Source organism: Lynx canadensis, chromosome B4 (assembly GCF_007474595.2).
Source record: "Lynx canadensis isolate LIC74 chromosome B4, mLynCan4.pri.v2, whole genome shotgun sequence".
NCBI lineage: Eukaryota > Metazoa > Chordata > Mammalia > Carnivora > Felidae > Lynx > Lynx canadensis.
Window position 1 is genome coordinate 83,152,062 of NC_044309.1, and position 26,108 is coordinate 83,178,169.

General features: G+C 39.0%; 1 protein-coding gene across 24 annotated transcripts in view; it reads right to left on the minus strand.

Moving 5' to 3' along the window:
• The window catches only part of R3HDM2 (R3H domain containing 2), a 161,950-nt gene that overhangs the window by 50,820 nt on the left and 85,022 nt on the right, over positions 1-26,108 (minus strand). For 3 of the 24 annotated variants that reach the window (XM_030323000.1, XM_030323001.1, XM_030323003.1), the window contains one exon: positions 2,676-2,745. The exons of the other annotated variants lie outside the window; for them this stretch is intronic. The gene's annotated coding sequence lies outside the window, so the exon portion shown is untranslated. The remainder of the gene's footprint in view (positions 1-2,675; positions 2,746-26,108) is intronic. 24 annotated transcript variants of the gene reach the window in all.

The following is a 26,108-nucleotide window of genomic DNA, read 5'->3' on the forward strand; positions in this document are numbered from 1 at the left end:
TAAAATCTAGGGGCTCAGGAGAATAGATAAACAAATTGTATGTTCACTGAATACTGTGCCACAATAAAAAAGAATGAACTTTTGGTGCTTGCCTTCCTCTGAGGACACATGATTAGGGAAAGTGACCATAGCTACCCCTGAGCCCTAGGAGATGGACCTTAATTAGGTACAGCAACTATGGTAACTGTTCCCTTTTTGTGACTGGTTTGGGAAGAAAGAAGTGACTCAATCATTACCAGTGAGACTAGGGAACTTTGCTGGGCATATTACTGAAATACACAAAAACATGGATGGATCTCAAAATTATTATGGTAAGTAAAATAAAGCAGAACTCAGTTCAAAAAAATACGTAGGTCCATTTATAAGAAGTTCAAGGACAGGCAAAACTAAACTATAGTGATTTAAATCAGAAAGTGCTTGCTTAAGCACTATCAACAATAGTCAAAGTATGGAAAGAGCCCAAACGTCCATCGATGAATGAATGGATAAAGAAAATGTGGTATATGTATATACAATGGAGTATTACTTGGCAATCAAAAAGAATGAAATCTTGCCATTTGCAACTAAGTGGATGGAACTGGAGGGTATTATGCTAAGTGAAATAAGTCAGAAAAAGACAAAAATCATATGAATTCACTCATATGAGGACTTTAAGAGACAAAACAGGTGAAGGGAAGGGAAACAAAAATAATATAAAAACAGGGAGGGGGACAAAACAAAAGAGACTCATAAAAATGGAGAACAAACTGAGGGTTGCTGGAGGGGTTGTGGGAGGGGGGATGGGCTAAATGGGTAAGGGGCACTAAGGAATCTGCCCCTGAAATCATTGCTTCACTATATACTAATTTGGATGTAAGTTTAAAAAAAAAAAATAAAGTTAAATTATAAAAAAAAAAAAGAAAGAAAGTGCTTGCTTAGGATTTGGGGGTAAAATACTGGGATAAGGGATCCTTCAAAAATGATAAAAATATGCTATCGTGTTTGGGGTTATGGTACATGGGTGTATGCAACTGTCAGGCCTTATTAACTGAATGCTAAAGATTTGTGCATTTTATTATATGTTACTTAAACACATACACACACGCTCTTAGGAGTCAAGACAATGGGGACAAAACATCTATGCAGTTAAAATGGCAGGGTGAAAACAAAACCAAACAAGTCTATGTGCTCATGCATGGCAAGCCTATTCTTAATTTTTGACTGGAGTTGGGAGAAAAGGAAAACAACACTAATGTATACTGAGCACAATTATGAATCTGGTGCTTTATGCACCTCAACTCATATTCACCAAAGTAGGTAAGCAACTCCACAAGGTCACACCACTACTAAGTGACAGACAGACCAGACCAGAACTCTGGTACTGTCTGATTCCAAGGTCTACATTCTTTCTATGACTTTGATTTATTGTTTCTATACATTATTTTATTTAATCCAAACAAAACTCCTTAGCAGGACATTTTTTAGATGAAGAAACTAAAGCTGAGAGGAATTAAATAACTTTCCCAAGTTAACACAAGAGGGCCAAGGGCAGGATTCCAACCTAGCTATGTCTGATACTAAAGTTGTAGGTGTCCCAAGGTAGACATTCAAGAGTGTTGGGGTATGAAGCGTGGGATGAGAAGGGTGCCTAGGTCTGAGGCCTCTCTTCAGAGAGTGTCAGTGGGGACAAATTTTGGGGTTCAAAAATTAGGTTTCTAAGTTCTCCTGTCTTTCCCCTCCATCTGGGTCACTCCTCATGACTTCATACTTTTTAGTTTATAGAAAGTATTTTATTTGACCTTCTCAAGGTATAAAATATTATTTCCATTTTTGAATGAAATACTACCTAATACTACATGAATTGCTCAGGGCCATACTATGTATCTAAGGAGACAGAGTTCAAACCCAGCTCTTCTTGATGGCAAAATCCTATGTTCTTTCTACTACAGTGCTCAGAGCACAAAAACCAACAACAGTATGATAACTGCATGCCTAAAGAGGTAAATGGCTCAACAGCCCTGGAGGACATGAAAGAAGGCCCTAAGGTCCAACACTCCCTTCTCTTCAAAGAGAGAAAGCAGAATATGGGGGAAAAGGCAGTAAAGTACTTAATGGAACATGTAAGTCTACAGCTATGTGACAGGCACCAAGTCCTTTAAGGACTTCAAAAGTCAACTGTCACAGGCTTCACTAGTACTAGGCAAACAAAAATAACAACAATAATAACAATTGTGCCAATTTTCTAAATCAGGGAAGTGTTAAGAAAATCACTCTGCTCTATAAATGCAAAAGGATTCACTGGTGTGTAAGGAAGGCCACAGGCATTGGCTGATGTCCAGAGCAATTCCTTAGGCAAAGCAAAGAGAGAAACAAGATTAAAATGTTCTGGACATGTACCCTCTTCCTTTGTTCAATATGTTATGGCTGTACTTGCCCTGAAATAAGAACTGCAGGTGCTTTTGATCAATGGACTGGAATGCTGGGCTTCATTATAATTTCTACCAGCTCCTCTACCTTCTTTACCAAAAATGCCCATTTTACTTCTGTGGGCAAAACAGAACAAATCAAATTTCCTCCTCTTTCAAGCAAAGAACAGCAGTGGGGGTCTTTCCTTCTGCTGCTTCCATTTTCTTTAGCTTTATCATAGTAATGCTGCTATGTAGAAAATATCACAGAATCTCAGGGATGGAAAGGACCTTGAAAGTTCACACTGTCTTTTCCCGTGCCCTGGCAAAATTGCTCCCAAGTCAATCCAGAGAAGACATTCTGGAAAAGAAAAAAAAATAAAAATAAAAATCACGATTTACCTACCGTCCATGGCATTTCAGGATGCCTTCTATTACTAACTTAACCGCCATGCAGGTAAATCTATCTTGCCCTACTGTGATGACCTTAGAGATCAATGCCACCGCTTGTTAGGTAGGGAGGACACCTAAGCCAACAATTTAGTATTAAAAGAATTATTTCAAAATATAAAATTGAATGTGAGATTGGCAAGGAATGAAAAAAGAACAATCTAATTTCATATAAAGGAGCCAGGAACCTTTAAGAATCATTATTCCTTAAGCCTCTGCTGCAAAGGAGAGTCTGCTATTTACTTGGCAATATCCAATCACTTCTTCCTTAAAAGAAGTGGTTTTTAGTTGGACACATGGCTGCCTGGAAAAAAGCAACACATATCCCAACCTCCACTGTAGCTAAATAGGAGCACATGACTAAGTTCTAGTCCATGAGACATAAGAAGCAGTGCTATGGATTAAACTATGTGCCTCTCTAAATTCCTATGTTGAAGCCCTAACCCCCAGTATCTCAGAATGTGACTGTATTTGGAGACGGGGCCTTTAAGGAGGTGATTAAGTTAAAATGAGGCTGTTAGAGTGGACCCTAATCTAATCTGACTGGTATTCTTGTAAGAAAAGGAAATTTAGATACACAAAGAGACATCAGAGATGTATGGGTAGAGGAAAAACCATGTGACATAGCCTTCTGGAGAAACCAAATCTGCCAACACCTTGATCTTGGACTTCTAGCCACCGGAACTATGAGAAAATGAATTCTGTTGTTAAACCATTCAGTCTGTGGTATTTTGTTATGGTAGCCCTAGGAAATTAATACAAGTAGTAAATACAACTTCCATGAAGTATCCTTAAAGGAAGTGGGTAGCCCTTCTTTACTTTTCCCTAATTCCTGCTTGCTTAAATGTAGAAGTAAAGGCTGGTGCATTAGTAGCCATCTGGTACTGTGAGATGATACTAGGATTGAAAACCACAGGTTGTGAGGCAACAGACAGAAGAAACCAGGGTCCTTGACTACAGCAGTCAGACTAGATGGACTCCTCTAGATTTCCTGAATGTGAGAAAAATACACTTCACTCTTATTTAAGATACTATTTAGGCACACACATGCACACACACATATACTAAGTAATTCTGATTTAAAAAAAAATTCCTTAATTCCTAGAAGCAAGGAATCCTGCAGCAACACTAGAGCTTATATGTACTTGAAAGGAAAGAGGTAAAATAAGGGAAAGTTGGCATTTTTTTAAGATTTTATTTTTTAAACTATTTTAATGTTTATTTATTTATTTTTGAGAGAGAAAGAGAGAGAGCAAGCTCATACGAGTAAGACAGGGGCAGAGAAACAGAATCCCAAGCAGGCTCTGTGCTGTCAGTGCAGAGCCTGACATGGTGCTCGAACTTATGAACTTTGAGATCACGACCTGAGCCGAAATCAAGAGTTGGATGTTTAACCAACTGAGCCACCCAGATGCCCCTAAAAGATTTTATTTTTAAATAATCTCTACACCCAACATGGGGCTCGAACTCACAACCCCAAGATCAAGAGTTGCATGTTCCACTGACTGTGCCAGTAGGCAATCCAAAAGTTGGCATTTTACGGAGGATATAAGAGCATCACTCTTGGGCTCTAATGCTACCTCTGCTGCAAGGAAAAGGCTAAACATAATAATAGGGTGAATTAGGGGCAGTGCCCAACAAAAATAACATCCAATCTCCAGAATGTAGGAGGCAGCAAGCACATTGTAGTGGATAAATTTATGGACTTTGTAGCTTGACGTGAATTTGGCTACGAGACTACTGTTTCCAAAACTTAGTAATCATGTAACTGAGCCTCAGCCTCCTCATTTGTAAGATTAGGCATAATGCACATCTCACAGAGCCATTGCAAAAACATGTGAGATAACAAATGCAATGGACCCACACACAGTAGGTATTCAATAAATTTTAGTTCCTCTTCATCACATTCCACATTAAGAAGGAAGAGGAAGATAACTGAATGACCCTTTTTCCTTGGCATCTTGTATACACCCTTTTCCCAATCAGTACAGGAGCTACTGATATTGAAGAGGTGAGACTCTTATCTATTTTAATGATAAGCGGAGAGTAAAGACTGCAAGAAAGAGAAAAGGAAATTTTATTTACCCCTTAGTGTTGGCTTCCTATTTTTCTTGGTACTTTGGTATTTTAAGAACTGTTTTTTGCAGGGTGTCTGTGTGGCTCAGTCATTAGTTAATCATCCAACTTCAGCTCAGGTCATGATCTCATGGTTCATGAGCTGGAGCTCCACGTAGGGCTGGAGTCTGCTTTGGATTCTGTGTGTGTGTGTCTCTCTCTCTGCCCCTTCCCTGTTCGCACTCTGTCTCTCTCCCTCTCAAAAAAATAAACATTTAAAAAACAAAATGAAACTGCTTTTTAAAAAAAAATCAGTTCAGGTCGGGGCACCTGGGTGGCTCAGATGGCTAAGCGTCCAGCTTGATTTCAGTCCAGGTCATCATCTCAATGGCTTGTAGGACTGAGCCCCACCTCACCTCGGGCTCTGCACTGATAGTGTGGAGCCTGCTTGGGATCCTCTCTCTCTGCCCCTTCCCCACTCGTGTGCCCTCGCAATTCTCTCTCTCAAAAAATAAATAAACATTATTTTGAGAGAGAGAAAGTGAGAGACAGAGTGTGAACGGGGGAGCAGCAGAGAGAGACGGAGACACAGAATCCAAAGCAGGGTCCAGGCTCTGAGCTCTGAGCACACAGCCTGATGCAGGGTTCAAACCCACGAGCCCTGAGATCATGACCTGAGCCGAAGTCAGATGCTTCACCGACTGAGCCACGCAGGAGCCTACCCCCCTCCCCCACCTCCCGGAAAAAAAATAAACAGTCAATTCAGTTGGAAAGACTGTTTCTTTCCAAAAGAAAGAACTCCAATGTCTGATATAGCTGTAAGCACAGACCTAAGGCAAGAGATCACTGAAGAGTGCCTAGTTCCTTCAGACTCTGTTATCCATGATGGCTGGTCAGATATGTAAAGAATACCCAATGTTTGTTGGCTCAGATCCTAAGGAGCCCTCACTTCTAGAATGCTGATCATTGATCACTCTGTTGTGTGCAGAGTTAGACACTTTACAAATAGATATCATCATTCCTTTTTTATAGAAGAGTAAACTGAGGATCAAACTGATCAGACAGCAAATTTTGTTGACTCTAATTTCAAAGTATATATCCAAAATCTGATGACTTCCTACACTTCCACTGCTACCACCCTGGTACAAACCACCATCTCTCTTGGTGGAATGACTGCAATAACCTTCTAACTGGTCTCCTGCTTCCAATCTTTCTCCCCTACAGTATTTTCTAAACATAGCAGCCAGAGTGATTATGAAAAAACATTTTCAGATCATGTTACACCTTTGCTTAAAACCATCCAATGGCTCCTCATCTCAGAGCAAAAGCAGAAGTGCTTAAAATGACCTACAAAAGCTTAAATAATCTGATACCAGTTTGCCCTCTGACCCCAACTCTTATTACCGCCCCCCCCAACTTTTGCAGGTCCAGTCACACTGGCTCCCCCATGCCCTAAACCCACTTTATGGTGATTACTTTTTGCTGTTCCTTCCTACTGCCTGGAATGATCGTTTTCCAGATAACAGCATGGCTTGCTTACTTTTTCTCTTCAGGTCTTTACTGAAATGGCATCTCAGTGAGCCTTCTCTGGTCGCAATAACTAAAATTATAAAACCCCAAATGCTTCTTATCCTACTCCCCTAAGGCCTCCCCCACAAAAAGTTACTCAATCAGATACCAAACAGACTTTTTGCTTCTCTCTGCTTAACAGATAAATCTGAAGTTTGTTTTCTTCCTTCTCTGAGATACAAAGTGACAGTATAATGAAAAGTTCACATCTCCCTCATAGAGATGCAAATACCTCAAAAGAGGAGAAAGAACAAACCCATGGACCTCTTGAGGTCTGTTTCAGTCCTTCAAGTCTGTAAAGAGCCAAGCATGGCACCACTGGAGAAGAGAACAAGACTCACCATAATTTCTGATATAAAATGTAAATTCCCTGATATAAAATATGAGAAACATAATACTCTTGACTTCTTCCATTTACAAGATCTAGAGAGGGAATTTTCTTAGTATGACTGACTCAATCTCTAAAGCAATAAGGTACAGGAAAGGATAACATGCCATGATTTGCTATGACAAAGAACTAACACTGACTGAGTGAAATCTCCCAGACCTATGTCAGTCAATAAGTATGAAGAAGCTAGGAAAGTGAAGACAGAAAACATGGAAGCAACTCCCAGCTAATCCTCTAACTCCAGACAAATGGTGTGCTAATATAATACCAACAGGGATCTACCATATCAGAGTGGAAGAGAAACAAGGAAAAGCAAGTAAGAAAAAAGGTGCCAATTTCCGACTCAGCTTGAAAGCTACCAAAATTTGCAAGGCCTCTCTAGATACAAAGCCCAATCTCCTCTGGTCTAGAAGGCCAGAGTTTGACTTAGACTTGGCCTAAGCTCCACTGACTGCAGCAGCAGCCTGATTCACAAATAGGTGATAGGTGTTTCCTACTATATCTTCTTCCAATCAAATCACATTAGGAAAATAATGTATCATTACAGTGTTTATATTAAACTGCAAATTTTGAAAGAGAAGAGAAAAACACTTTACACCATTCTTGAAACATTTTGTTTCACAGCTCTATGTACAGTTGTGGTATTAATGTCATATATCACTCGGTAAATGAATTCTGCAAGGTTAAATAATGATATGTTTATGTTCTTTCCGCTCATTGGCCCCCAGGTCAGCCAATCTGATCCAGGACTCCATGGCAACAGGCTCTATCACTAAGAGCTACAAGATAAGATTTCCTCTGCCTTTTTTTTTTTTTTAATAAAGTATTTTCCACAGAAACTGCTACAAATACTGTCAAAAAGTAGTCTCCTCAGACAAATAAAAAATCCTGCCATTGATATGCTAAAAATGAACAGTGGAAGGAAAGAGTGAATAGCAATGACAATGATTCTATGCAAATAACAAGGGATCTCCAAAACTCCACAGAGATTTCCCTTGTTTAATTTCAGTAGAGAAATTCAGGAATCCTTGAATTGTGAAAAACCAACACCAAGATAAATTGAAGATTAGTATTAGGGGAGTGCTGCCCAGCTGAAATCACAGTATTGAAGCTTCCCAGGCGATAATATATACAGAGAGCTAAAAGTTTTAACTTAAGACAGCCAACCTTTGGGGCCCTGGGTGGCTTAGTCAGTTAAGCGTCCAACTCTTGATTTCAGCTCAGGTCATGATCTCACGGTTTGGGTTCAGCCTGCACTGGGCTCTGTGCTGGTAGCACAGAACCTGCTTGGGATCCTCTGTCCTGCCCCTTCCCTGCATGCATATGCAAGCTCTCTCTCAAAATAAATAAACTTGAAGAGGAAGAAGAAGGAGGAGAAAGAGAAGGAGGAGGGGGGGAGGGGGAGGGGAAGGAGGAGAAGGAGGAGGAGGAGAAAAGGCAGCTAATTTTGTAAGTTTCCCATCATTTTTTCTGAACTGTTAAAGTGAGCCTCAAAACTCACAAATCTCAGGTTCTTATTGCCCCTATTTCTTAAATCACAGTTCATACCGTCCTTCAAATTCTGTGATGTCTTCTCTACATTCCCCTCCCCTACCATCCTCTACTATGCTTAGAGAAAAAGACTGCCATGTCCAAATGAGGAAATAATACATTTGCTCTTCACATACCATATGTCCCTATTCCTTCTCCATCAGCTGTAGACCTCACTGAAACAAAGTGGAAGCAAGAGAATTACAAAGTAGTTAAGGAGACTAGACTGAAACAACCCATCATTCTCCCTAGAGGAGTTCACTGACATTCTAAAATCCACCTGACATATTACAACATATTCTGCTTTCCAGCATGCTTTTCACCAATAACTGATATAATATTTCTGGCTGCAACAAGCAACTCTGGTCCCCACCTGCTGGTATATGGTGGTAAGTGAATGCTGAAAAGTAGACAGAATCTAAAAGGTCGGGGTCAAAATTAGCTTGGAAACTGTACATTTTCATCTGGCTCACATTGTTGTGGCTTTTTGTTTTAATTGTGCTAAATACACATAACATAAAAATTACCATTTTATTCATTTTTAAGTATACAGTCCAGTAGCATTACATACATTCATATTATTTCCATTACAGAAGAGAACATGGTTTCAGACACAAAGGCCATGGTAAGAGACTACAATCATTCTTTCTGTGATTATTTACTAAATTTGTATTTATTGTACAAGTCACTTATTATTAAGAAGTATAGTTTAGGGGCCTGGGTGGCTCATTCAGTTAAGCGTCCAACTTCAGCTCAGGTCATAATCTCATGGTTTGTGGTGGGTTTGAGCCCCACACTGGGCTCTATGCTGACAGCTTGGAGCCTGGAGCCTGCTTCAGATTCTATGTCTCCCTCTCTCTGTTCCTTCCCCACTTGCACGCTCTCGCACTCTCTGTCGCATGCGCTCTCTCTCTCCCTCTCTCAAAAATAAACGTTAAAAAATTTTAAAAAGAAGTATGAAGAAGTATGGAGAATAGTCAAATGTTAATATCTGATACTAATGCCCACTAAAAGCAGTGATCCACACCTATATTTCCAGTATGCTTTTCACATGCTGAATATAGTTTCTTACGTGCACATCTCAGTTCCTAAACAAGTCCAAAGCATATAGAGGTCTACATCTCTTTTGTCAGCACTGAGTTCCAAGGGACCCATAGTTAGCATGCTAACCCATGTTAGCAGACTAACATGAGAAGCAATAGACAGAGTTCTAGAAACTCCTAGAACAGAGAAAACATTTCCTGTTACACTGTTTCAAATTTCCAATGAATTGAGGCACTATTAAGAGAATTAAGGTTGTTAAAGAGACAGCAAAGAGGTAAAATGTTAACTTGTAGTGGGAATCATAATATCAAAGCTAAAAAAAAAAAAATCACTACCAGCCCTCTCTCTAGATCAGTTGCCTTTATACCTTTGTAACAGAAAACCCAAACATTTTGTTCCCTTTTCTAAAAAAAAATCCTGGGCCAGTAGGCAGAGAAAAACAGCATATTTACTAATCTCAGAAGCACAAGAAGCTGCATGAATAGGCTATTTTCTCAGTGATGCTGTCTTCCAATGTGAAAGCCCTGGGCTCTGGTCAGAGGAGGCCATTTTCCTCAAGTACCAAAAACAGCTGCAGCAGCGATCATTTATTGTGCATCTACTGTGTTCCATTTATATAAGGAATTTATATAAGTTCTATCACATTTATCTTCACTTTCACACATTTTGAAAATTTACTTTCAGATACTAACAGTAAGGATTTAAATTTTTTTCTTTAAAAAATTTTTTAATATTTATTTTTTAGAGAGAGTGAGACAGAGTATGAGCAGGGGAGGGGCAGAGAGAAGAGGGAGACACAGAATCCGAAGCAGGCTCCAGGCTCTGGGCTGTCAGCACAGACCCCGACACGGGGCTTGAACTCACAAACTGCAAGATCGTGACCTAAGCCGAAGTTGGACACTTAACCGACTGAGCCACCCAGGTGCCCCAGGATTTAAGATGTTTTCATCTTTCTTTTAAGATCAGAAAAGTATTATAGGCTTCTTTATATTTATAGAAAACACACACAAAAAGAAAAGAAAAAACAACCATAATCTATAACTAAGAGATAACTGCTATTAATAACAGTATTTTCAGACATATTTTTCTAAATTTTGTTTCCATCTTTGTATGTAATTTACAATCACATTGCATATATTTCCGTATCTAATATACACACATATATATATTTTTAATCAGAGAGAGAGAGTGAGCGTGCACACGAGTAGGGGAGAGGGACAGAGGTTGAGAGAGAGAATCCCAAGTAGGCTCCATGCTCAGAGTGGAGCCTGACACGAGACTTGATCCCATGACCCTGGGATCATGACCCAAGTCAAAATCAAGAGACGGATGCTCAACCGACTAAGCCACCCAGGTGCCCCCATAACTAATAATTTTTATAGTTTACATTACATAGAACATCTTTGTACCATGATTTTTTCTACTACTAAAACTGTGACAAAAATACAACTGTGGCCATTTTCTCCATTATTACTTTTAAAAACAGTCATTTTTTAAGTTTTAAGAACAGAGAGAGAGAAAGCGCTAATGGGGGAGGGGCAGAGACCGAGGGAGAGAGAGAATCCCAAGCAGAGCATGGAGTGTGACCCCATGACACTGGGATCATGACCTGAGCAGAAATCAAGAGCTGGTCGTTCAACCAACTGAGCCACCCAGGTGCCCCTAAGGTTTTATTTTTAAGTAATCTCTACACCCAAATATGGGGCTCAAACTCACAATCCTGAGATCATGAAAGGCACACTCTACCAACTGAGCTGGCCAGGTACCCCACATGTACCATAATTTTTAACTATTTTCCTATTATTGGATATTTAGGAAAGCTGTTACTTTTTATAATAAAATAATGCTGTGATGAACATCTTTGTACTTAAGTCTTTATTCACATTTCTCATCAACTCCCTAGAATAAATATTCAAGAGTTCTGGGGGTAAAAAAACGTCCCCCCAGGTTCACTCCAGTTAACAGAAGCGAGGCTAGCCACACTATCTGTAGTGTTTCTCAACTGTTCCCCAGGAACATAATAATGTCCACTTCACACATCCCATGACAGTGCCTGGACTTTAAGGACATTCACCCAGGTAGGGCTTCTCAGTTTCTACTTTTCTTCAACTCATGCCCCATTTTAGTGACATTAACTCTTCTTTCCTATATATTCCACTAGAAAAAATATATACCCTGTACTCCTTTAGACTCACTGGCCTAAGAAAATTAATATGGAGGAAAGGACAAAAAGTTACACAGGAAAATGTTCTCTTTTATGTTAATGTCACACACACCGTTCACTAGCTCTTGTCAGTATACCTTGATATTAGAGAGCAATCCAAAAGATGAAGCCTCAAAAACTACAAAAAAATAACTCTCTAAATCCTTACTATGAAACTATAAGAAGGTAAAAGGGTGTGGAGATATTGAATATTTCAGTATTTGTTTGTGATCTGACATATGGTCAATCATTTAAGATCCTAGATTTTTTAAAAAGTAAGCTCTATACCCAGTGTGGGCTTGAACTCATGACCCTGACATCAAGAGTCACATACTCTACAGACTGAGCCAGCCAGGCCTGCACCAGGTCTTAGTTTTTTTTTAAGCTTGTGAATTTAAGGAGTCTTTCTATATAGTACTTCATATAAATCTTACAGTCACAAATATATGGAAAAAGAGTATCACCTCATCAACTCACAGAGAGAAAAGCAGAGGATACAAAGTTTCAGAGGTAGACAACAAAGGCAAGTGTCCTAAGATTTTAAAGCACATCAGAACAATGGTACAAAGGAAAACACAAAACAAAAAATAAAAAACAACCAATCATCATCGACAGAAGTCAAAAGATGAATGATGGCCAAGGAATGAAAAAGAGAGCAATTAATCTGAGAGAACATGTTCCCAATTTGGCCTCAAATAATAAGCATCAAATTAGAAAAGATACTTCCTAAAAGGACGAACTGTGTCAATTTTAAACTTAAGTACTTAGATTATACAAATATTCATTTAAAAAACTCAGTATCTTACATGGCTTTAAAATCACTCCGGCTTCTCAAAAATTACTGGTCACCTGAAGATATAAATGGTACATTCCTAAACATTAATAATAATGGCTAATGCAAACCAGGAACTATCTTTAAAGACTTTACATGCACTAACTCTTTTAATCCTCAAAACAACCCTAGCAGGTGGACACTATTATTATCTTCATTTCATGTATTTTACATACGAAGAAATGGAGATATTAAGTAATTTGTCCAAGGTCAGAGAACCAGCAATTGGCATAGCTGGAATTTGAGCTCAAGCAGCGTAAATCCAGAGTCCAAGCATTTAGCCACTATACTTTTCCAAAAAACAAAAAACAAAACAAAAAAGGCAAAACAAACAAACAAACAAACAAAAAACACACCTCCCAATAGACTATTTAACTATAGACTATTTAGTAGGTAGGCTAGGAGCTAGGAGAGAACATCAGAAAGAAGTCTGTAAAAGTTTTAGGCACAGAAAGAGTCTCTATCAATTTTGCCAGAAAGTTCTTTTGATATATATCACATTTTAAATTATTCCAAATAGGGTGATGGTAAGCACCTTTTGCAAAAGCAGTTCTTGATCTTTTCTTCCCCCTTTAACAAAAAAAAAAAAAAATGTGGAAAAAAAAGGAAGGATAAAAAGAAACTGAAATCTTACTTCTCCAACACCTTTCAACAGCTTTTCTTGCCTTGACCTTTTCCAAAACCTTGATGGTTAGAAAACAAAGATGAAAAAAGAAGGCACTTTCAGTTGAAATAAAAAGACCTCTTAGTAATTTTTCCACTGCTAATGACTGAAACATCTAAGACTTTAGGTCGATCCCACCCACTCCCAAATGGAAGGAAAACCAAGTTAACAAAACCGTCATCTTTTAATTTCACAGCAGTTTTCTTCCCCCTCTAAGGCTATTCCTGTCCTCGCTGCAGACAGGGAACTGCTCCCAGTGACGTCAGAGCAGTCTCCCAGCAACGATTAATAGGGCTGTCCACCACAGGGGTTTCCTGAAAAGCTAGCAAGAAATTATCCACATATTTGCTGCAATACTGAGATGCAAGGATGTGGTGGAATTTCTCTTAACTCTTACAGCTCCAGTCTCTGGCAAGGTTATTCTGGAATGCTCTCAGTTTCCCCTAGGATTATCTTCCTTTTTCTTACCCTACTTCTCTCCAAATAAAATTATAATTTTGTTAGTTTGAAATACTTACACCTGTAATAAATATTGATATATGTGAACTACCATAAAAATAGGACTGAATATAAGTCCAGCAGACATTACTCTTTTCATTTCATACACAGAAAAAATGAAAGCAGAGAACAGAAAAGCATGTCAGGACAGAAAATAGGCAAGCAAGTCCTTAAAGGTACTTTTCCATATATGCCTCCCAAACACACCCATAGACAGGCAAATCTTAAATTTTCCTAGGCTCCAGTCTACTGAATTTTTCACACTGACCTCTGCAGGCAGCCCTCCAGAGATCAATGGTATTAAAATGGAGTTGCATAAAAAGAAACTGGATGCCCAAACACTTACTTAAACCAAAAAAAAGGTAAGTTAGGTTCACACCCAAGAGGATATCTAACAATTTCTTCCTAAAGCTTTGCTTTAGCTCCATACATTCAAAATGAGAGTTTTTACTTTAACTACAATAGCAAGGAATTTCACCCATCTACTTATTTTTTGAGGTCTGAGAAACAGTATACAAACTGCCTGCTCAGGACCAGTGCAAATAAGGTAGAAAAATTCCAAATTCCAAAGCTCAACCTAGAATTACTCATGGATGCGAGGTTCCAGAAACCTGCTTATGAGCCCTTTTTCATTCCATATTTAGAAAAAGCAATTAAGTAAAATTCATTAGAAGCAGGACATACAGGGTTAATTCAAACACTATGCTTCAGCAATCCTGACTTTGGCCCCAACCTATTCTAAAAGGAAACAAACCAAACAGCATCGCTATCATTAACAGTATCCCACTTTGGCTTCGGCTCTGTTCAGTGGAACCCAGTTATCATCAAGGCATCGATGGAAGAACGCACCGCTTCAGATGGATTTTCTTCTTCCTTCTCTCTGTCCCCTCCCTCTCAGAAGAAAAAGACTGCAAACAAAATCACTACGTCACTGGAGGCAGAGGGAATCCCATCTCTGCACTCTTTAGAAACCAAGGCCAGCAAATAAAAACAGGCCAATTACAAGAAACAAACAAGTAATCCAAAATAAGAAGCAGTAAACCCACAGGAAATTCTTATAAGCTCAATACGTCAGAACGCATGTTTCAGTAAAAAGGCTGAACACGTTCCTCCTAACATGTTCAAAATCAAAAAAAGCTTCCAAGACACGGCAAAGGCGACATATTTCTTATCACAGTTAAAGACTAGGGGGCAGTTACATAAAGACATAGGACACAGAGATATATTCACCAGCCGGGTGTGGATTGCTGTGGAATGACACAGTGAAGGATATTTATAGGGGATTCCCTGCTTCCTGCAATGTGCGTCAACAGCATCACCAAAGAGAACAGAAATCACCACTATTCTCATAAGCTAAATCTGAATGAAGCATCGCCTGAAATAGCCATTGAAGAGGTAGAATCTGAATACAATAAAAGTTCTAGCAAACCTAATTTTCGAAATATTTTAAAAATAAAACCCAGCAAATGAAAATGCCCACAAAACTTAACATATGAGAATTCTCTAATTTTCCTAGTTTGTATAATACAGTTAAATTGACTAAGATAAAAAAGAGCTTTCTAGCTTCTTCCCTACTCAGTCTGTGGAGTTCAAGGACTTTTATATAAAGAAAGAAAATTATCCAAAACTCACCCCAGATGGATCTGCACTTAAACCAACAGCAAGCTCACATTATTAATGGAGACCTCATTGTAAGAATCTGTTCTGCTGGAATTTTGCAGAAGAAATTCCTTCTGGGAAACCTGTGCCTCTTCCCCCACCCACGGTCCCCTCCCACCCCCTTCACCCTTGAATGAAATGCTACTGATCCTTGCTGCTGCGTCTCCAGCAGGCTAATTGCTCTGACAAGCAGCTCTGAAGCAGACCACGGCCCAGCTGTTCAGAGGGATGTCACCCAGAGCTCTGCCAATAGTCACACACACACACACACACACACACACACACACACAGGCCGCAAGAGCACCCCTCCCAACTCGTCTTCTCGCTCTCATTCAAGCACTTCAGTGACATGCCTGCCTCCACACTGCTCTGAGGATAGCTTTTAAAGACACAGCAGCAGTTCTTTCCTGCTGCATATGTTGAGATGCCAAAATAAAGTCTTATTACAGTAGAATAACAAGTTGTAGATATGTATGGAGTTAAAAGTTCACTTTGAAATTTACTTGGACTTTTTCTAATCTGTAAAATAACTGAGGACAGAGAAATGGTCTTTGCTTAAAAGCTACTAAGTTGGACTTCAGAAATTAAGAGCAAACCTAGACAGAGAATTTTATTTCCAGTGAGTTATATAGGTAGGCAACACAGAATACTAGTAGCTATCTGTTCCTCCCTCCCTATGTGTCTCCAAAAGGATGGGGAGGAAAGACTTTGGCTATATAATGGGGGGAAGAGGAAACTGTGATGGCATCTTACTGATTAATGAAAAAGGACAAGAATAGAGTGTAAGGATGTGGATGAGGATAAACAGAACTTTAAAAAAGGAAGTGATACAAAAGACACCAGGAAAGAAGAGTAATAGTTCTTTTAATTTTTATTATTATTATTTTTAATTAATTTTTTAAATATTTATTTTTTAGAGAGAGAGATAGTGTGCAAGTGGGGAGTGGCAGAGAGAGGGAAACACAGAATCTGAAGCAAGCTCCAGGCTCTGAGCTGTCAGCACAGAGCCCCATGCAGGCCTCAAACTCATGAAATGCGAGATCATACCTGAGCAACCTACTGAGCCACCCAGGAGCTCCAGAAGAGTAACAGTTCTTAAAAGTATGCATGGCTATGGGACAGAAGACACGTAAGTGACCTTGGGTCCTGATTTTTAAGAGCCCAAGGAGGGGCGCCTGGGTGGCGCAGTCGGTTAAGCGTCCGACTTCAGCCAGGTCACGATCTCGCGGTCCGTGAGTTCGAGCCCCGCGTCAGGCTCTGGGCTGATGGCTCGGAGCCTGGAACCTGTTTCCGATTCTGTGTCTCCCTCTCTCTCTGCCCCTCCCCCGTTCATGCTCTGTCTCTCTCTGTCCCAAAAATAAATAAACGTTGAAAAAAAAAAAATCTAAGAGCCCAAGGAAAGGTAGTAATAATCTCTATTGCTACATTTATTTTTTTTTAATTTTTTTCAATGTTTATTTATTTTTGAGAGAGACAGAGTGCGAGCAGGGGAGGGGCAGAGAGAGAAGGAGACACAGGATCTGAAGCAGGGCTCCAGGCTCTGAGCTGTCGGCACAGAGCCTGATGTGGGGCTCGAACTCACAAATCGTGAGATCATGACCTGAGCCAAAGTCGGACGCTTAACTGACTGAGCCACCCAGGCGCCCCACTATTGCTACATTTATAAATGGACATTATAAATGGTGCAAAGTCTTCAGCAGCACAAACTAATACATGGTAGGATCCAGGCATCCTGAGAAAAACAATAAAACCTGTCACAAAGACAACCAGTTGTTCATTCAACAATATATTGGTTGTGTACTTGTATTCTTACTACGGGCCCGACACTATGATAAGCTCTAGGAATATGAGATAGATTCATTAGGGGTCATACAGAAGGGAAAAAAAGGATCTGGCTTTCATTCTGAATGAGATGAAGTGATTAGGGGGTCAGAAAGCTGATCTTGAAGGGACAAAAGACCACTGATAGAAATCTGGCTTTTACATTTAGAGGAGAGGCCATCTCACTTGAGATGACAAGCCACTGGGAATTCTTAAGCAGAAAATGGCATGCATTTGACCTATGTTTCTCTTTTGCCTCCAAATTTTTGAGAAAATCTAACATTCAGAGATTTTGCAAAAATAGTACGAGTCACCTAGATTCATATACAGGTTAGTTCATATGTGTGCATGCATCCATGTGTGTAAATTTTTTTCAGAACTATTTGAGATGTTCTCATAATGACCCTTCACACATAAAATAATTCAGCATGTATCTCCTAATAAAGTCACTCTGAACTATGAGAATAACCACTACTCAAGGCCCAGATGGGTTAATGGGTAGAGCACCTGCTAAAAAAATCTAAATAGTACTGCAAAAGCTTAGAAAACTCAAATGACTTTAGTATCACCATCTACTGAAAGCTGGACAGAATTTGCAAGGTGAACCTAACCAGGTCAAATGTCTGCTAAAATAAAAGCCAACATTCACCCTAGCATTTAAACTACACCCAGACTATTGCTTCTCGGCCTTTTGGCTAAGATCAAGTGTAAACTAGACCCAGACCCTTGTAATATAATATTCATATTTTCCAGAATACAATCCAAAAATTACTTAGCATACAAAAAAAAAGATACAAGATAATTTCAATTTGTATAGGAAAAGAGATGACCAGATACAAAATTGAGATGACACAGATACAAGAAATCTGACAGCTATTAAAACAGCTATTATAAAAATTCTCCAACAGCAGTATAACATACAGACTTGTTGAATCACTATGTTGTACACTTGAAACTAATGTGAACACTGTGTATCAACTATACTTCAAATTTTAAAAAGGTATTTTAAAAGATTTTTGTGGAGATAGAAAGATAATCTATCACTTGAGAATTGTATTTAAGCATGAAAAATACCCCCATATTGAGCTAATATCCCTAACTATGATTAAAATAATAACTTTCTTTTATTAAAAAAAAAAAAAAGAAAATCTTTCCCTAAAAAATTAGGGAAGCATTCCTGAAACTAATGGTAAGACAGAATGTCTCAAAAAAAAAAAAAAAATAGAGGATATAAAAAGAACCAAATGGAAATTTTAGAATGAAAAATATAACAACCAAAATATAAATATTCACTTGATGGGTTCAACAGCAGAACAGAAATGAAAGAAGAATCCAGTGAATTTTCAGACAGATCAAATTCAAACTGAACACAGATAAATCTGAAGACTCAATAGCAATTAGAGGCGCCTGAATGGCTCAGTCGGTTAAGCATCTGACTTGGCTCAGGTCATGATCTCATGAATGGTGAGTTTGAGCCCTGAAGGTGGCTCTCTGCTGTCAGCATAGAGCCTGCTTCAGATCCTCTGTCCCCCTCTCTCTCTGCCCCTTCCTCACTCTCTCTCTCTCAAAAATAAACAAAAAATTTCAATAGCAACTTAAATAGGAATCAGCTCGGGGCGCCTGGGTGGCTCAGTCGGTTAAGCGGCCAACTTCGGCTCAGGTCATGATCTCACGGTCTGTGAGTTTGAGCCCCGCATCGGGCTCTGTGCTGACAGCTCAGAGCCTGGAGCCTGTTTCAGATTCTGTGTCTACCTCTCTCTGACCCTCTCCTGTTCATGCTGTGTCTCTCCCTGTCTCAAAAATAAATAAAATGTTAAAAAAAAAATCTTACATAGGAATCAGCTCAAATCTGAACAATAAAGAGAAAAAAAGATTGGGGGGAAAAAAAGAAATTATCAAGGACCTGCAAGACAATAGCGAAATGTCTAATATTTGGGCCATCAGTGTCCCAAAAGGAGGGAATAAAGAGTGTGGTGAAATATTTGAAGAAACAATGTTTAAAAACTTCACTAATCTGGGAGGCACCTGGGTGGTACATTCAGTTAAGTGCCCGACTCCATCTCGGCTCATGATCTCACCATTCATTAGTTCAAGTCCCACATCAGGCTTTTGCACTGATGGTGAGGAGCCTGCTTGGGATCCTGTCTCTCCTTCTCTCTGCCCCTCCCCTGCTTGTGCACATGTTCACTCTCTCTCTCCTCTCAAAATAGATAAACTTAAAAAAATTAATTAATTAAAAAAAAAACTTCACGAGGCGCCTGGGTGGCTCAGTCAGTTAAGCATCGGACTTCGGCTCAGGTCATGATCTAACGGTCTGTGAGTATGAGCCCCACGTCGGGCTCTGTGCTGACAGCCCAGAGCCTGGAGCCTGCTTCGGATTCTGTGTCTCCCTCTCTCTCTGCCCCTCCCCTGTTCATGCTCTGTCTCTCTCTGTCTCAAAAATAAATAAATGTTAAAAAAAAATTTTTTTTTAATTTAAAAAAATAAAAAATAAAAAAAAATAAAAACTTCACAAATTTGGGGTGTCTAAGGGCTCAGTCAATTAGAAGTACAACTCCAGGGGTGCCTGGGTGGCGCAGTCGGTTAAGCGTCCGACTTCAGCCAGGTCACGATCTCGCGGTCCGTGAGTTCGAGCCCCGCGTCAGGCTCTGGGCTGATGGCTCAGAGCCTGGAGCCTGTTTCCGATTCTGTGTCCCCCTCTCTCTCTGCCCCTCCCCCATTCATGCTCTGTCTCTCTCTGTCCCAAAAATAAAATAAACGTTGAAAAAAAAAAATTTAAAAGTACAACTCCAGCTCAGGTCATGATCTCACAGTTGGTGAGTTTGAGCTTCACACTGAGCTCTTTGCTGTCAGCCCAATTCAGGTACTCTGTCCCCCTCTCTCCCTGGCCCTCCCCCCACTCACGTGTGCGCTCTCTCTCTCTCTCTCTCTCAGAAGTAAATAAACATTAAAAAAACTTTTAGGGGCACCTGGGTGGCTCAGTCGGTTAAGCGTCTGACTTCAGCTCAACTCATGATCTCACAGTTCATGAGTTTGAGCCCCGCGTCTAGCTCTGTGCTGACAGCTCATAGCCTGGAGCCTGCTTGATTCTGTGTCTCCCTCTCTCTCTGCACCTCCCCCACTTGTGCTCTGTCTCTTCCTCAAAATAAATAATCATAACAAAAAATTTTTTTTAAACTTCACAAATTTGTAAGACATAAACATATAGAGTCAAGAAGCTCAGCAATCCCCAAATAGGATAAATAAAACAAAATCTACCCCTGGATTTATAATAATCTCATGGCTTAAAACTGAAGACAAAAAAAAAAAAAAATCTTGAAAGCAACCAGAGAAAAATGATGTGTTACCTATTAAGGAAACAATGATTTGAATGACTTTATATTTCTCATGACAAAGGGGGCTTAGAAGGAAATAACATTTTAAAGTGCTAAAAGGAAATATAGCATTCTATATCCAGAGAAAGTATCCTTCAGTAATGAAAATGACATAAAAACATTCTCAGATAAAGAAAAACTAAGATAATTCATTGCCAGCACACCAGTTCCCAAAGAATGGCCAGTGGCACCTGGGTGGCTCAGTTGGTTGAGCATCCTAATCAGTTTTGGCTCAAGTCATGATCTCTCAGTTCATGGGTTCGAACCCCAAGGCAGGCTCCTCAGCACAGAATCTGCTTGGGATTCTCTCTCCCTCTCCCTCTATCCCTCCCCCACATGCACACCCCCCCCCCCGAAAAATAATTTTTAAAAATAAAATAAAAGAATGGCCAAAAAAAAGTTCTTCAAAAAGATGGGGAATAATACACCTAATCTTAGAAGACCAGGAACAAAGAAAGAAAAATATAAATACTAAATATCTGGTTACATATAATAGACTATTCTCTTCCTCTTGAGTTCTTTAAAATATTTGATATTTGCAAGCAAAAAATTCTACGATTATCTCATGGAATTTTCACTGTATGTCAATAAATGTAATAGATAAGACAACTACAATATTAAGCGGGGGATAGGACAGGAACTGATATGGTATTAAGGTTTCAACATTCTACCTAATGGCAAAGTATTCATTCTAAGTAGACCATAAGTTAGGTGTGTGTATTGAGAAAAAAAGAGAGATCCCTAGAGCAACCAATAAAATCTACACAAAAAGGTATAGTCAAAATCTAACAGATAAATTTAAATGACTAAAATGGAAAACTACAAAATGTTCTAATGACTCTAAAGACAGGAGAAGGATATCATCAGAGGATTAAACATAGGAAGAATAAAGAAAAAAAATATTATGGGAGACTTAAATCTAAACACATCAATAATTACATTAAATGTAAATGGTCTAAAAAGCCAATTAAAAGACAGAGGCTATTCAAATACAAGAAATACAGAAACTTCAAAAATAATGATATAGGCAGGTTGAAGGCAAATAGAATAATCTGCGCAATGTGATACTTTTTTTTTTAAACGTTTATTTATTTTTGAGAGGGACAGACAGAATGCGAGTGGGTTAGGGGCAGAGAGAGAGGGAGACACAGAATCTGAAGCAGGCACCAGGCTCCGAGCTGTCAGCACAGAGCCCAATGCGGAGCTTGAACCCACGAGCCGTGAGATCATGACCTGAGCCGAAGTTGGATGCTCAACTGACTAAGCCACTCAGACGCCCCTCAATATGATACTTTAATAGTGTGTATACAAGACATTAGACATTAGTGAAAACCCATAGAACTGTATAATACAAAGACTGAAACCTAATATAAATAATGGACTTTGCTTAATAATAATGTATCAATATTGGCTCATCAATTGTAACACATGTACCACACTAATACAAAATGTTAGGGGAAACTGTGTATTTTGGAGGAGGACTTATATGGGAATCCTGTGCTTTCTCCTCAATTTTTCTATAAACCTAAAATTACTCTAAAAAAATAAAGTCTATTAATTTAAATTTTAAAAGATCAAAAAAAGATACACTATACAAATACTCACACACACACACACACAAAGGCTGGAATGGCTATATTAATATTAGCCAAAGTATACTTCAGAGCAAAGAAAGTACCAGGGATAAAAAAGAATATTAGATAATGATAAAAGGGGCATCTCATCAAGATGACAGTTCTAAACATCTATGCACCTAACAACAGAACTTCAAAATTCACAAAGCAAAAACAGAACTAGAATTAAAAAATAGACAAATGCACAAGTACAGTTGGATGTTTCAAGACCCCTCTTCCTGGAATAGACGGACCCATTAGACCAAAAATCAGCAAGGATATAGAAGAAGTGAAAAATATCATCAAATGACAGGATCTAATTGACATTTATAGAATATTCCAATTAAAAATGGAATATTCATTCTTTTCAAGTGCTCATGTAAACATTCACCAAGATGGGCCATCTATCTTGAGTCACAAAAAAACCTTAACAAATTTAAAAGAACTGAAATCATAAAAAGTACATTCTCTCACCATAACAGAATGTGATTAGAAATCAATAACAAAGATATTATAGGAAAACCTCCAAACACTTGGAAATTAAACAACATACTTCCAAATAATCCATGGGTCAAAGAGGTAATCTCAAGAAAAATTGGAAGATATTCTGAACTGAACAAAAATGTAAACGTAATATACCAAAATTTGTGGGATACAAACTAAATACATACTTACAAGGAAATATATATGTAGCACTAAATGCTTATATTAGAAAAGTAGTGTCATGTATTGAATATCTGTGTCCCTCCAAAACTCATATGTTGAAGCTCTAATCCTGTGCAGCTTTATTTGGAATGGGGTCTGTAGGAAGTAATTAAGTCAAATGAGGTTACACGGATGGGGTCCTGATCTGATAGGATTAGTGCCCTTATAAGATGGAGAAAGCTTGCTCTTTCTCCATCTTCCCTAGCACATATAAGAGGTCCTGTGAGTATACAGCCAGAGAACAGCTGTCTAAAAGCCAAGAGAAGAGGCCTCCTCAGAATTAAGCCTACTTTGTTGGCACCTTAGACTTCCCAGCGTGGAGACCTATGAGAATTAATTTTCTGTTGTTGAAGACACCCATTCTCTGGTATTTTGTTCTAGCAGCCTATGCTGACTAATACAAGTAGAAAGGTCCTGGGGGGCCTGGGTGACTCAGTCAGTTAAGCGTCTGACTTTGGCTCAGGTCATGATCTCACAGTTTGTGGGTTCGAGCCCCACACTGGCCTCTATGCTGACAGCTGGGAGCCTGGAGCCTGCTTCTGATTCTGTGTCTCCTTCTCTCTCTGCTCCTCCCCAACTCGTGCTCTGTCTCGGTCTCTCAAAAATAAATAAATGTTTTTTGAAAAAAAAAAAAGCAGAAAGGCTTATATACTAACTTTCCATCTTAAAAAAAAAAAAAAGGTGGCACCTGGGTGGCTTAGTTCGTCGAACATCCAACTTTGGCTCAGGTCACAATCTTGTGGTTCATGAATTTGAACCCTGCATCATGCTCGCTGCTGTCAGCACAGAGCCCACTTCAGGTCCTGTGTCTCCTTCTCTCTCTCTCCCCCTTGCCCGCTCATGCTATCAAAAATAAACAGTGGGGCTCCTGGGTGGCTCAGTCAGTTAAGCATCCGACTTCAACTCAAGTCACGATCTCATGGTTCGTGAGTTTAGGCCCAGCATCTGGCTCTCTGCTGTGAGCACAGAGCCTGCTTTGGATCCTCTGTCTCTCTGCCCTTCCCTCCCATAAACAAATAAACATTAAAAAAATAAACAAAATAAACAAAAAGAACAAAATAAACTCAAAGTAACCAGAATGAAGATAATAATAGAAAGCAGAAATTAATAAAATTAAAAGCAGGAAAAAGAAATCAATGAAACCAAAAGCTGATTCTTTGAAAAGATGTCACAAATCTCTAGCAAGACTGAAAAGATAATAAAATTGACAAATCTCTAGCAAGACTGACACAGAAGAGAGAAAACACACATACTAACAGGAATGAAAAAAAACAAAACAAAACCCAGGAGTGCCTGGGTGGCTTAGCAGGTTAAGTGTCCGACTCTTGGTTTCAGCTAAGTTCACGATTTCATAGTCTGTGAGATTGAGCCCCGTGTCAGGGTCTGCACTGACAGCATGGAGCCTGCTTGGGATTCTCTCTCTTCCTCTCTCTGCTCCCCCCAACACTCCCCCCACACATCACGGGCACACAGTCTCTCTCTCTCAAAATAAATAAGTAAACAAACAAACAAACATTAAAAAAAAAGATATCACTGTGAATTCCACAGACATTAAAAAGATAAATCAACAACTCAGGAAACAAAAGGTGTTGGTGAGAATGAAGAGAAAGGGGAACACTTTTGCACTGTTGGTGAGAATGCAAACTCGTGCAGCTACTCTGGAAAACAGTATGGAGGTTCCTCAAAAAATTAAAAATAGAACTACCCTACAACCAGGCAATGACACTACTAGGTATTTATCAGAAGAATACAAACATGCTGATTTGAAGGAGCACATGTATTCCAATGTTTACAGCACACTATCAACAATAACCAAATTATGGGAAGAGTCTAAATGCCCATCAACTGACGAACAGATAAAGAAGATGTGATATATATATATATATATATATATATATATATACACACAATGGCATATTACTCAGCAACCAAAAACAATGAAACCTTGCCATGTGCAACAACATGGATAGAACTAGAGTGTATCATGCTAAGTGAAATAAGTCAGTCAGAGAAAGATAAAGATCACATGATTTCACTCATATGTGGAATTTAAGAAACAAAACAAATGAATATAGGGGAAGGGAAGGAAACATAAGATAAAAAGAGAGGGAGGTAAACTCTAAGAGACTCTTAAATACAGAGAACTGAGGGGTGACTGAGTGGCTCAGTTGATTAAGCCTCTAACTCTTGATTATGGCTCAGGTCCTGATCTCAGGGTTTCCTGAGTTCTAGCCCCACATGGGCTCTGTGCTCTCAGCTTGAGATTCTCCCTCTTTCTCTTTTCCTCTTTTCTTTCCCTTTCTCAAAATAAATAAATAAACTTAAAAAAAAAAACAGAACTGAGGGTTGCTGGAGGCGTGTTGGGTGGGGGGATGGGCTAAATGGGTGATGGGCATTAAGGAGGGCACTTGTTGGGATGAGCACTAGGTGTTACATGTAAGCGATGAATTACTAAATTCTACTCCTAAAATCAGTATTACACTATATGTTAACTAACTTGGATTTAAATAAAACTTAAAAATTAAAAAGAAAAGATAATAAGCATTACACACAATTCTAAACACATAGATTCAACTACTTAGTTGAAACAGACCACTTCCTTAAAAACTACAAGTTATCAAAAGTAATCAGAAATAAATTAGATACTTGAATAATCCTATAACTAACAAAGAAATCTATAGGGCCCAGATATTTTCTCTGGTAAATTTCAGCACACATTTACAGAAGTAATTGTATCAATTCTGTACAATCTCCTCAGAAAACAGAAGAGAAGGAAACACTTCCTAACTCATCTTATGAGGCCAACATTACCCTGATACCCAAACCAGGCAAAGACATTACAAGCACAGACCAATATCCTCATAAAACAAAGATGCTAGCATTATCAACAATAGCCAAAGTATGGAAAGAGCCCAAATGTCCATCGATGGATGAGTGGATAAAGACTATGTGGTATATATATACAATGGAGTATTACTCAGCAATCAAAAAGAATGAAATCTTACCATTTGCAACTATGTGGATGGAACTGGAGGGTATTATGCTAAGTGAAATTAGTCAGTCAGAGAAAGACAAAAATCAGATGACTTCACTCATATGAGGACTTTAAGAGACAAAACAGATGAACATGAAGGGAAACAAAAATAATATAAAAACAGGGAGGGGGACAAAACAAAAGAGACTCATAAATATGGAGAACAAATTGAGGGTTACTGGATGGGTTGTGGGAGGGGGGATGGGCTAAATGGGTAAGGGGCATTAAGGAATCTACTCCTGAAATCACTGTTTCACTATATGCTAATTTGGATGTAAATTTTAA